The 12,315-nt window shown below is 42.6% G+C and overlaps 1 pseudogene; it reads left to right on the top strand.

Moving 5' to 3' along the window:
• Nucleotides 1-10,052: 10,052 nt before the first annotated feature.
• LOC123862296 (enhancer of rudimentary homolog) lies at nt 10,053-10,675 on the top strand (annotated as a pseudogene).
• Nucleotides 10,676-12,315: the final 1,640 nt, after the last annotated feature.

Below are 12,315 nucleotides of genomic sequence, written 5' to 3'. Positions count from 1 at the left end.
AGATTACTTAAAAATAAAATCTTAAAAAAAAATAAAGATGACCTAAATAAATAGAAAAACATCTTGTGTTTGTGAATTCAAAGACTTAATATTAATTAAGATAGCAGTATTCCCCAAACTGATCTGCAGGTTTAATACAGTTGGCAACTTTGAAGAAATTGACAAGCTCATTATAAAATTCATATGGAAATTCAAGGAATCCAGAGTGGCCAAACCACCTTGAAAAAAGAGCAAGCTTGGAAGACTCACATTTCCTGATTTTCAAACTTAGCACAAGTCAATGATAATCAAGATAATGTGGTACTGACACAAGAATAGACATATGGATAAATGCAATAGAATTGACAGTCCAGTAATAAACCCGTATGTCCAGGATTTTCCACAGGGGTGCCAAGACCATCCAATGGGGAAAGAATAGTCTTTTCAACAAGTGGTTCTGAGAATCTGGGTATCCACATGTGAAGAATGGAGTTGAATCCTTACCTCACACCCTATACAAAAATTAACTCAAAATGGGTCAAAGACCTAAATATAAGAGCTAAAACTAAAAAACTTTTAGAAGAAAATATAAGGTAAATCTTCATGACCACGAATTTGGTATTGTTAGATATGACACTAAAAACATGAGCAACAAAACAAAAAATATATACTTTAGACCTTCAAAATTAAATCCTTTTTGCCTCAAAGGGCCCTTGTCTGTTGGTTTCAGTCTATCAGTAGTGATACTATTGACTAGAAAGGCCCAAGGCACTTACCTGAGCTGATACTACTGTACTGACCCTCCCATAGACATTTCTCCATCTGGAGCTAGTGTTGAGGCCGGACTGGCCTTTGTGAGTCTTATGATATTGAGATGTACCTCAGCAATAACCATCAAGGAACTTTGAAAAAAACAAGGTTTATAGCTTATAGGCTTTTAAGGGTACGTGGCCTCCCTGAAGGTCACACAGCAAGGCTGCAGGTAGAGAGAGAAAGAGAGAGAGAGAGAGAGAGAGAATGTGCAGATCTGGGGTTCTGCCCTTGGAGTTGAGAGTGGGTGCCTAGGGTTTCATGGGTTCACTTTTTTTCCTTTAATTTTTTAAAACTTTATTTATTTGACAGAGAGAGAGCGGGAGAGAGAGAGCACAAGCAGGGGGAGCAGCAGGCAGAGGGAGAGGGAGAAGCAGGCTCCCCTCAGAGCAGGGACCCTGATGCAGGCTCAATCCCAGGACCCTGGGATCATGACCCAAGCAAAGGCAGCCCTTTAATGGACTGAGCCACCCAGGTGTCCCTACTCAGGACTTTCTGAAAGGGAAACTTCACAGGTAGGGGTGGCCTGGCTCCTTATCTAGTTTTTTTTTTTTTTTTAAAGATTTTACTTATTTATTTGAGAGAGAGAGTGCGTGCATGAGCATGCACACAAGCAGGGAGAAAGCAGAGGGAGAAGCAGACTCCCCGCTGAGGAGGGAGCCCAACTCCAGGTTTGATTCCAGGCCCCTGGGATCATGACCTGAGCGGAAGGCAGATGCTTAATCGACTGAGCCCCCCAGGCGCCTCTCCATATCTAGTTGTTTAGCTAGTAGCTGCATCATACAGCTGGCAATGTGTTTCTTCAAGATGGATGTCTTTGAAATGGATGCCTCAGCCATCGAAAGCTTAATGTCATAGACTCATATTACAATAAAAAAAAGCTTAATGTCAGGCATTTACACTACAAGGACACTATATTAATTTCCCAGGGCTGCTATAAAAAAAAAAGTATCTCAAACTAGGTGGCTTAAAACAAGAGAAATTTATCGTCTTGTAGTTCTGGAGTCTGGAAGTCTAAAATCAAGGTGTTGACAGAGCCATTCCCTCTGAAACCTATAGAAGAGAATCCTTCCTTGTCATTTCCTGCTTCTAGTTGTCAATCTTTTGCATTCCTTGGCTTGCAACTGCAGAATTCCAATCTCTGCCTCTGTCATAACCTGGTATTCTCTGGCATCACAGTGACTGGTAATGGATATAGTGTGTATCTTTGGATTCCATGTGTGTCTTTACATCATCTTATAAGGACACCACTCATATTGGATTAAGGCCCACTCTATTCCAGTCTGATCTTGGCTTAACTAATTACATTTACCATGACTCTCTCCAAATAAGGTCACCACATTCTGAGATGCTGGGGGGTTAGGATTTCAACATATCTTTTTGGGAACACAATTCAACCCATAACATAAACTGTCAAGAAAGTGAAAAGACAGTCTATAGAATGGGAGAAAATAATTTTCCTGATTAGATATATCAATACTTAGATATATCTAATCAGGGACGTGTATTTAGAATATATAAAGAACTCTTTCAACCCAATAATAAAAAGACAAATTTAATCCAGTTAAAAATGAGCAAATGATATGAATAGACATTCCTCCAAAGAAGATATACAAATAGCCTATAAGTGCATGAAGACATGCTCAATATCACTAACCGTTAGGAAAATGCAAATCAAGGGACGCCTGGGTGGCTCAGTCGTTAGGCGTCTGCCTTCGGCTCGGATCATGATCCCAGGGTCCTGGGATTGAGCCCCGCGTCGGGCTCCCTGCTCGGCTGGAAGCCTGCTTCTCCCTCTCCCACTCCCCCTGCCTGTGTTCCTGTTCTCGCTGTCTCTCTCTCTGTCAAATAAGTAAATAAAATCTTAAAAAAAAAAAAAGAAGGAAAATGCAAATCAAAACCACAATGAGATACCACTTCATATCCACTATAATATAAAGGACAAGTATTGGCAATGCTTTTGGAGAAATTTGAACCCTCATATATTGCTGCTGAGAATGTAAAATTATACACTTGCTTTGAAAAACAGTTTGGCTGCTCCTCCAAAGGTGAAACATAGAGTTACCACATATGACAGCAATTCTACTCCTAGGTATATGCCCAAGAGAAATGAAAACATATGTCCACATAAAAACTTGCACAAGAATGCTCATAGCAGCTCTATTTATAATAGTAAAAAAGTTAAAAAACCCAGTTCATCAAATGACAGATGGGTAAATAAAATGTGATATATCTATACAATACAATATTATTCAGCCTCAAAATGGAATGAAGTACCAATACATAATACATTGTAAATGAACCTTGAAAATGTGCTAAGTGAAAGTAGTCAGTCACAAAAGACCCATATTATATGATTTCATTTATATATATGTCCAGAATAGACAAATCTATATATAGAGAAAGTAGATTAGAGGTTACCTAGGGCTGAATGATTTTGGGGTAGGTGGAAAGTGACTGGTAATAGATACAGTTTCTTTATGGGTAATGAAAATATTCTAAAATCAATTGTGTTGATAGTTGTACAACTCTATGAATACCTTAAAAACCATTAAATTGTATAATTTAAATGAGTGAATTTTATGGTATGCAAATTGTACCTCAATAAAGTTATTTTTAAAAATGGAAAGTAGATCCCAGAAAAGTCCAGAAAGTGACATCAGATCTTATACAAATGATCAGGAATCAGACCAGCATCAAACCCCTCAATAGCAACATAGAACCTAGAAGTCTGTGAAACAATGCCTTAAAGATGCTGAGGGAAAATAATTTTCAACTGAGACTTCTATACTCAGCCAAAGTATCAATACAGCGTGAGAGTAGAATATAGATATTTTCAGATATGGAAGGTTTGAAAAAATTATCTTCCAAGCAAAACTTCCTCAGGAAGCTATTGGAGGATGTGCATAAATGAAGAAAAAGAAATGGAATCCAGAAAACCCAGGGATCCATTAAGGAAAGAGAAGAAAAAAAAGTTTCAGGATATGGCAAAGAAAAATTCCAGGATGACAGTTGTGTAGCTGATCTAGAGAGCCTTTAGTTCAGGTGGAGGCAGGAGAACCAAAGACTCCAGGAGGGGTGTATCAGAGGGAAAAAAAAAAAAAATATATATATACCATCTGAGCCACCCAGGCACCCCCGTCCTTTGTCTTTTCATGTAAAAAATTATAACCCTACACCAAATGTTCCTTTGCTGGAGCACTCTCTGTTTTGTGAAGATTGTGTATCCTGGGCAGATGTTCTAACTTGGGCTCCAATAAAACTCTCTTCCTTTTGTTTTTTAGAAATTCTAAAAGCTTTGTTCATAGGGCGCCTGGGTGGCTCAGTCGGTTAGGTGTCTGCCTTCAGCTCAGGTCATGTCCCAGGGTCCTGGGATCGAGCCCCTTGTTGGGCTCCCTGCTCACCTTCTCCCTCTCCCTCTGCCCCGCCTGCTCATGTTCTTTCTCTCAAATAAATAAACAAAATCTTAAAAAAAAAAAAAAGCTTTGTTCATTTTGTGTCGACAGCAATGAACACTATTTACTGATTGAGAATATGACTAAGAAATGTGGTGGTGTGGTACTGAAAGGAGAGGTGGAAGGATGTAAGTGAACTTCACTTGTCATGGTAGGAAGGCCAAAGAGACAGTATCTAAATCAGACCTCTCTGGAGATAGCAATAATAGCAATAAATACTTTATTGCAGAGCTAAAAACCAGAGGAAATAACCAAATGAGTTGGGGTGGTTGCTTTGGGAGAGCAGAATGGAGTGGGGTAAGAGATTGCTATTTTTGTTTTAGCCCTTTACCACAGTTTGAGTCTGTAAATGTTTTGATTGTATTACTTTGGGAAAATAAAAATTAATTAAAAGATGTATGAGGAGAAACCATGACAACAATAAGGGTCTTCCCTTCTGAGAGTTTCCTGTCCTCTGAAGTAATTCCCCTTTTAAGACCGAGCAAACAGTTTTGTCTAGTTTTTCAGTTGTGCCGTAACGTGCATTCTCGCCCTCATGAATGTCCTGGGAGGTAGGCCTTGATAGGGTTCTTGTGAGAGTCAGGAGACGGTGCTTTGCAAAATAGGAAGTTGCATGTTGTTCAGATGATTGATATCAGGCATGACAGAAGGAAATAGCCTCATTTTACAAACACAAAAATAGAGACCCCCCCCCCCCCATCACACAGCCAGGTAGTGGCAGAGCTGGAGTTCTGACCCCCTGTCCTGTTCTCCCTCAGCTGACATCAGGCCCACCCAAGTCTTAGCACTCATGCTTCCTCCTCTGCCCTCTCACCCAGCTGGCAGCCCCTTGCCTTCAGACACTGTCTACAACTTCTCTGGCTCTGAGCCCCACCTGGAGTGTGATCCCAAATGTGAGGGCACTTGATGCCAGCGCAGGCTGAGCCCTGATCCTGGTCACAGACAGTCATGATGCTGGTTGCAGACTGAGCCCTCAGCCCTTGCTACTAGTTTCCTTAATCGTGTTTACAACTGAACATGAGTTGGGCCTGGCCTAGAAGACATGGATGGCTGGGTTCCATCCCTCTCCTGTGCTGTCTCAGGGGCAGAGTTGGTGCAGCTGTGGCCTGGTTAAACTCTCTAATGTGGTTTCCCTCCATCCTGGACTAGGCTCAAAGCCACAGTCTGTGCCCAGTCCATTTCTGCCCCCTCCCGCTGCTCCTCCTTGTGCGGGTGGAAGATTGTGGGGCCCATGGTGCACTCTGTGATGAGTCATCCTTGCTCAAAACCAAGGAGTTTGGTACGAAAGCACTTCTTATGGCTTCTCTGCTCCAAGAGAATAACCTCACCAATCAAAATGTTCAAGTACAACCTTGAACTGGCTGTTTCCCACCTCGGACTCTTTACTCCTGTCCCTCACCATGTCAGCATTTCTCCAACATGATTTCCAGGAGTTGCCACAAGGCTGGCTTGTTTCAGCTGCTGCCCTGCTCTTAGTGATGGACACCTTCTCTAGGTAGTCAGCTAGGGTCAGTTGGGAGAGAAGGCTGAGGCCCCAGGAGAGGTCCCAGAGAGAGGTCCCAGAGCTGGACTTCTTTCTGTCCCCTCCTTCTGTCTCCTTGGGCCTTCTCCAAGAGTTCTCTGCTGGCCTTGAGGGCCTTGTGTTGTGCTCCTCTGCCCAAGGCTGATCTTTAGCACCTAAGAATCCACACTTCAGGGGACCCTACTCTGCTCTCAAGTCACTGTGGATCTTAGGAAAGTACCTCTGCTGAAGACTTCATTTCTCTCACTTTGTCTGGTGTGCGGGCAAGAAAGAGTCTTACAGCTTCCTGACTGCCTTGACATTTTATGACTCAGTGGTATCTCAAGACCATGATCCTATGCCTGTTCCCTGCTGGTCCCTTGTCTTCTCCCCACCAGGTAGCCCGGACCAGATCCAGCATCTGCCACTGCCTCACCCTGACTTTCCTCCTCTCCTGGGCACCAATTCTTTCTTTGAAGGGGAATGTGGGCATTGCATCTCTGTGCCTACTGTCCTGGATTTTAGTGGGCTTTTGAGGAATGCTAAATGAATGAATGAATGAATGAATGAATGAATGAATGAACTACTTTGAAAGGAAGCCCTAAAACATTTTAGTCTCATTCTGTCCATCTATTTAATGGGTATATCTTCTACACTCATGCTCTGAAACGCAAAACTCATTAAAAACACCACAGCCCATGAATGTATGAGGCCCCACCAGTTCTTACAGTTGACACTCTGAGGTTAGGGCTAGGGCACTGAAGGATGGGGTGGGGAATGGAGGCTAGGTGGAGTGGGCTTGGCAGTTTGTGGTTGCTGCTTCAGGGGAAACCACAGCTGCCTCCTCCTCAGGGTGGTCAATGAGGCCCAGGGGAAGGAAGGATCATTTGCAGGGTGAGCCCTGGCCACTGAATCACCTCCCAGAGGAAAACCACAGCTTCAAGAGCCCCAAGGTTTAAGGATAGGTGGCAGGTGAGCTGGGCTAGAGCCAGTACTCAGGAAGTGAGCAATTGGACAGGCTCCTCACCTCAAGAGCCATCCCTGTCCCATCTGGCACGGCCGAACCTATTGTATGCCTTAAGAAAGAATGGCTCAGTCACAGATCTCTGTGTAACAGAGCAAGAACAAGACCCTGGGAAAAGAACCACTGCTCTCTGATCTCCTCCTCCCTGATCCTCCAGGAAAATGGGGACAAATCTTAAATTTGAGAAAATTTATCTAGGATATCCTCACCTGAAGACTCACAGTCTGCAACTTCGCTTATATAATAATTTTACCATCATCATTACAGTCTAGAGAGCTGCTGTCTGTCACGTTGCATTCATCTACTGATTCCTGTAATAATTGTGAAATGTCTTCCTCTGTCCATTTCCTTCTCCTTCTTTGTAGGAAAATGAAATATTCTGAATTCTCATCTGCATGCAATGGAAGCTAAAAAACAAAAACAAAAACAAAAACAAAACAAAGATAATGTCTCCAGACTTCTTTTACACCTTTTTAAAAGATGATCTAATGCTTTGGAGCAAGCAGTAAGAAAACTGAAGGATGGTGGAGTAGTAATGATTCATTATCACTATTGAATCAAGCTTCCAGGCAACTCCATCATTCTTCTGTTTTCTTATTATTTGAGTCTCTCTCTCTTTTTTTAAAAGCATGATTGGGAATAACTGATGAGTAATGATGAAATAGTTCTTAGGAGGATGAAATAGCAAAATGTTTTAAGATCTAGGAAAAATAAAATCACTCAAGTTCAATGATATGTTTTATTTACTTTTTAATGGTGATAAAATTTATATTTAGATTTAGCCAGCTAAACTCAGTTTAGATGATCCCAATTTTGTTGGCAGCATCCAAAGCATCAAAGTCAGGGAGCCAGTCAAACATATGCCTTCTCTCTCCATCCGGCCTGATCAGGGTGTTGACCTTGGCCATGTCAGCTCCTTCACAGCTTGTTTGACCTGGTGTTTGTTGGCCTTGACATCCACAATGAACACAAGTGTGTTGTTGTCTTCTATTTTCTTCATGGCTGACTCGGTAGGCAGGGGGAATTTGATGGCATAGAGGTCAAGCTTGTTTCTCCTGGGGGTGCTCTTTCAAGTATATTTGGGCTGCCTTCAGAGACATAGTGTCTTGGGCCATCAGAAAGTAGGTAATGTGTGGATCTTGTTTTTTTGTGTGTGTGTGTGATTGTGGACACCTTTCAGCATCACTTTCTTGGCCTTCAAAGCCTTTGCTTTGGCTTAGGCTTTGGGAGAGGCAGGGGCTTCCTTCTTCACCCTCAGTGCCATCTTCATGAAAGGACAATATGTTTTAGATTTATAAAGGATCCAATGGATTAATATGGTAATTCTGAGATAGAATAAGCTCATTCTATTAAAAAAAATAATTGAAGTTTCACTTTGGTTTTTGGAAGACCTCTGTGAAAGAATAAAGTTATAAAATATCAATCCTTATGAATAGTTAGAACTCAAAAAAGAAACTTAAAAATTAAAATTGGGTCTAATGGACCCTGATGGTATACTGTGAGTTAAAATGAAATTCCCCAAAGGAGATTTAGCTGAAGGTCCACCTCTTCTTGCACCCAAATAAGGAAGAATAAGTAGAAACTGTAAGTTTGACATAAAATGAGACCCCATGAAAATGAATGACAAATGACATGCAAAAAAATGCAAATAAATGAGGGCAGTGGTGACGGCCCTGGTGTTTCTAGCAGGCAAGAGATACTGAGTTCCTCTGGGTGGAGGATAGTTCCAAGAAAGCTGTCCCATCCTCCTACCAGGGACTCCCCTTGACCCCTCTGGCTGAGAGACCCAGGCCCAAAGGCTGTTCTTGCTTCCTTACTCCCTCTTCCAGCCATCCACAGAGGCCCCAGTGGCTCACAGGAGCCCTAGGGCTTGATACTCTAGGCTCTTGCCTCTGTCCTGACGCTCCATTCTCCTTGCTTCATGGACCCTGGAACTGGAGTGTGGTCCTGGGTGTAGGGCACTGTGGGGTCAGGAGAGGGAGGCATGGTTTATGCTCTTAGGGCACTTCCTGACCTCCTTCAGGGTTTCTCTTCTGCCACACCCTCCACCCCCCATATGTTCAGCTTTCTCTTCCTCATAGCTTCTACAAATTCACTGTTTCTACTTCATCTTTTAGCTTGCTGGGCATGACCTCTGAGTTCAGATATGGCTTCGTGGCCTCTTTGATACTCACCGTTTCAACTTACTCAGCCTCAGCTTCTTAAATCCCAAAGGGAGGAACTTCCTGCCATGGCAGAGGTCAATGGTTTTAGGTTGAATCTTCTTTGGTAAACAACTATAAATCCCAAGCAAAAAATATATAACAACAGTTTGCAGGCACTCGACAGCAGCCTGTGTAGGCTGGCCATGAAATTTGATGGACAGAGGGCACACAAGGTAAGCCCTACATTTACCGAGCCTTCCCCCTGAGGCTATTTCCCCAAATGAGGTGTAGGGCCAAATGAGGTTCAGGGAGTTGGACCAAGCAGGGAGTGAGTATTTATCTCACTGGGGGGGGGGGGGGGATATATATATACACACATACATAAAATTGGATTTGGATTGTAGGATACAGAAATCTTTGTAAAAATCCCCTTTAGTTCCTTGGCCAACTCCTAACCTGCATGTGTTCAGGGTGAGGTTTTAAAAGTTTGGCAGAGAACAGCCAGAGAAGCCAGAACAGCTTCCAGAGAAGCTGGAAAGCTGGGAAGACTTCAGAGGCCAAACAGTCCTGGGGAGATTTTAAAATTCAGGCCCAGGCAAAGGGGAGTGATCTCGGTGAATATACCAGGGCTTCAGTTAGGATTCCAGAAAGGCTATATACCCTAAGGAAAGGGTAAACTCTATGAGAAAGGGCAAAACTGAGATGACCACCTTAAGAAAGCCTAAAACTAAGTCTCTACAGGTGAAGGTGACCCACTGGTAATTTTTTTTGTTTTTTAAGATTTTATTTATTTATTTATTTGTCAGAGAGAGAGAGAGAGAGCACGCACAAGCAGGGGGAGCAGCCAGCAGAGGGAGAGGCAGAAGCAGGCTCCCCACTGAGCCCAGAGCCATGTGTGGGACTCTATCCCAGGACCCTGGGATCATGACCTGAGCTGAAAGCAGACGCTTAGCCAGCTGAGCCACCCAGGCGTCCTTGACCCACTAGTAATTTAAATGCCTAAAGAACACAACCTACTACTTGTCAGAGGAAGATAATAAGATTCACAGATTCTAAAGTGTAGCAAGTACAATCAAGAATTACTAGATAGGGGGATTGGCTGTTGGCGGCTTTGCGGCTAAGCCCGTGCGCAGCGGCGGTGTCCACAGCAGCTGCAGCGAGAGAGTTTGGCGCGATGTCTCACACCATTTTGCTGGTACAGCCTACCAAGAGGCCAGAGGCAGAACTTATGCTGACTATGAATCTGTGAATGAATGCATGGAAGGTGTTTGTGAAATGTATGAAGAACATCTGAAGAGAATGAATCCCAACAGCTCCTCTATCACATATGATATCAGTCAGTTTTTTGATTTTATTGACGATCTGGCAGACCTCAGCTGCCTTGTTTACCGAGCTGATACCCAGACATACCAGCCCTATAACAAACACTGGATTAAAGAGAAGATCTATGTGCTCCTTCATCGGCAGGCCCAACAGGCCGGGAAATAGTTGAGTTAGAAGCAGTAGGGGGATGGGGGTGGGCTTGGAACACAGGTGTGTACAGCGTGCTGTAGTGGAAGTTCTGTATTATAGTAATCCTGTTTCCATTTTGGTATACTCTAGCCAGGATTGAATGTATTAGATGAAATGTGAGGATCTTGTTCAATCTGAAACCCCCATTGCCCCCTTCCCCTCCCCCCCCTTTTTTTTACTTAAACATTTTTATGATAATTTAGATGGAAGTTGTTTGTCAGTTAATCTTGTTTCCAGTCCTTCAAATTGTTCATATCTGCTTTCTAACATTCACTGTACTAACCCTTCTTCATGTTGCGGTAGGGGGGTACTGACAGTTTGGTTACATGCTCAAGATAAAGTCTTAGTGAAAAATGAAGAAATGTTCTTTAGTTATAAAAAAAAAAAGAATTACTAGATATATGAAGAAGTAGGAAAAAGTGACACAAAATTAAAAGATAAAAGAGGTAATAGATTGAGAGACGTTCTAGATACTGGATTAGCAAACAAGGGCTTTAAAATAAGTAAGATTAATGTGTTGAAGAGAATATAAGAAAAGATGGGTAAAATGGGCGAAAAGACAGTATTTTTTTTAAGAGAGGGAGGGGGGTGGGCAGAGGGAGAAGGAGAGAGAGAATTTTAAGCAGGCTCCATGCCCACTGCAGAGCATGATGTGGGGCTCCAATTCATAACACTGATCATGATCTGAGCTGAAATCAAGAGTTGGACACTTAACTGACTGAGCTACCCAAGTGACCCAAGACTGTGGAAACAGAAATTCTGAATCTATAAAAATGAAAAATTGGAGCTCAAGGCTGCAAAATAGGATATCTGAAATTAAGAACTCACTGGGGGACACCTGGGTAGCTCAGTTGGTTAAGGACCTGACTCTTGGTTTTGGCTCAGGTCAGGATCTCAGGTCCTGGGATCAAGCCCCACATCAGGCACCACACTCAGTGGGGAGTCTGTTTGAAGATTCTCTCTCCCTCTCCCTCTGCTCCTCTCCCCTGCTTGTGCACTGTCCCTAAAATAAATAAATAAATAAATAAATGTTTTTTAATAATTATTATTTTTAAAGATTTTATTATTTGACAAAGAGGGAGAGCACATGCAGGGAGGGTGACAGACAGAGGGAGAGGGAGAAGTAGGCTCCCTGCTGAGCAGGGAGCCCAATGTGGGGCTCAATGTGGGGCTTGATCCCATGATCCTGAGATCACAACCTGAGCAAAAGGCAGACACTTAACTGATTGAGCCATGCAGGCGTCCCTAAAAAAATTATTGTTAAAAAAAAAAAAAAAAGAACTCATTGGATGGGTTTAACAGAAGACTGTATACAGCAGACAGGATTAGTGACCAGCCAATAGAAATTATCCAAATTGAAATAAAGGAATAAACAGAACTGAGCATAAGAGATGTGTAGGACATGTTCAAAAGGTCTAACACATTTTTTTTTAAAGATTTTTAAATTTTTATTTTTTTGACAGAGAGCGAGAGAGGGAACACAAGCAGGGTGAGTGGGAGAGGGAGAAGCAGGCTTCCCGCTGAGCAGGGAGCCCAACACGGGGCTCGATCCCAGGACCCTGGGACTATGACTTGAGCCGAAGTCAGATGTGCAACTACTGAGCCACCCAGGCTCCCCTAACATGTGTTTTGAATCTCACAAGGAGAAAAGAAAAAGAATAGGACAGAAGAAATATTTGAAGACGTAATGACTGAGAATTTTCCAAATGTGATGAAAGGCATCAAGCCACAGATTCAAGAATATCAATGAGCTCCAAGCGGGATAAGTATAAAGAAAACTATACATAGGCCCATCACAGTTAAGTTTTTGAAAATTCAGACACCAGAAAATCTTAAAAGCAACCATATTTTTAAGCAGAGAGAGACAGAATAGAAACAATACAGTTGATG

The sequence above is a fragment of the Mirounga angustirostris genome, unplaced genomic scaffold, assembly GCF_029215605.1.
Source record: "Mirounga angustirostris isolate CCGP_5_RB_7025 unplaced genomic scaffold, mMirAng1.0.hap1 SCAF_9, whole genome shotgun sequence".
In the NCBI taxonomy this organism is placed as follows: Eukaryota; Metazoa; Chordata; class Mammalia; order Carnivora; family Phocidae; genus Mirounga; species Mirounga angustirostris.
This window is presented reverse-complemented; position numbering and strand designations above follow the sequence as displayed.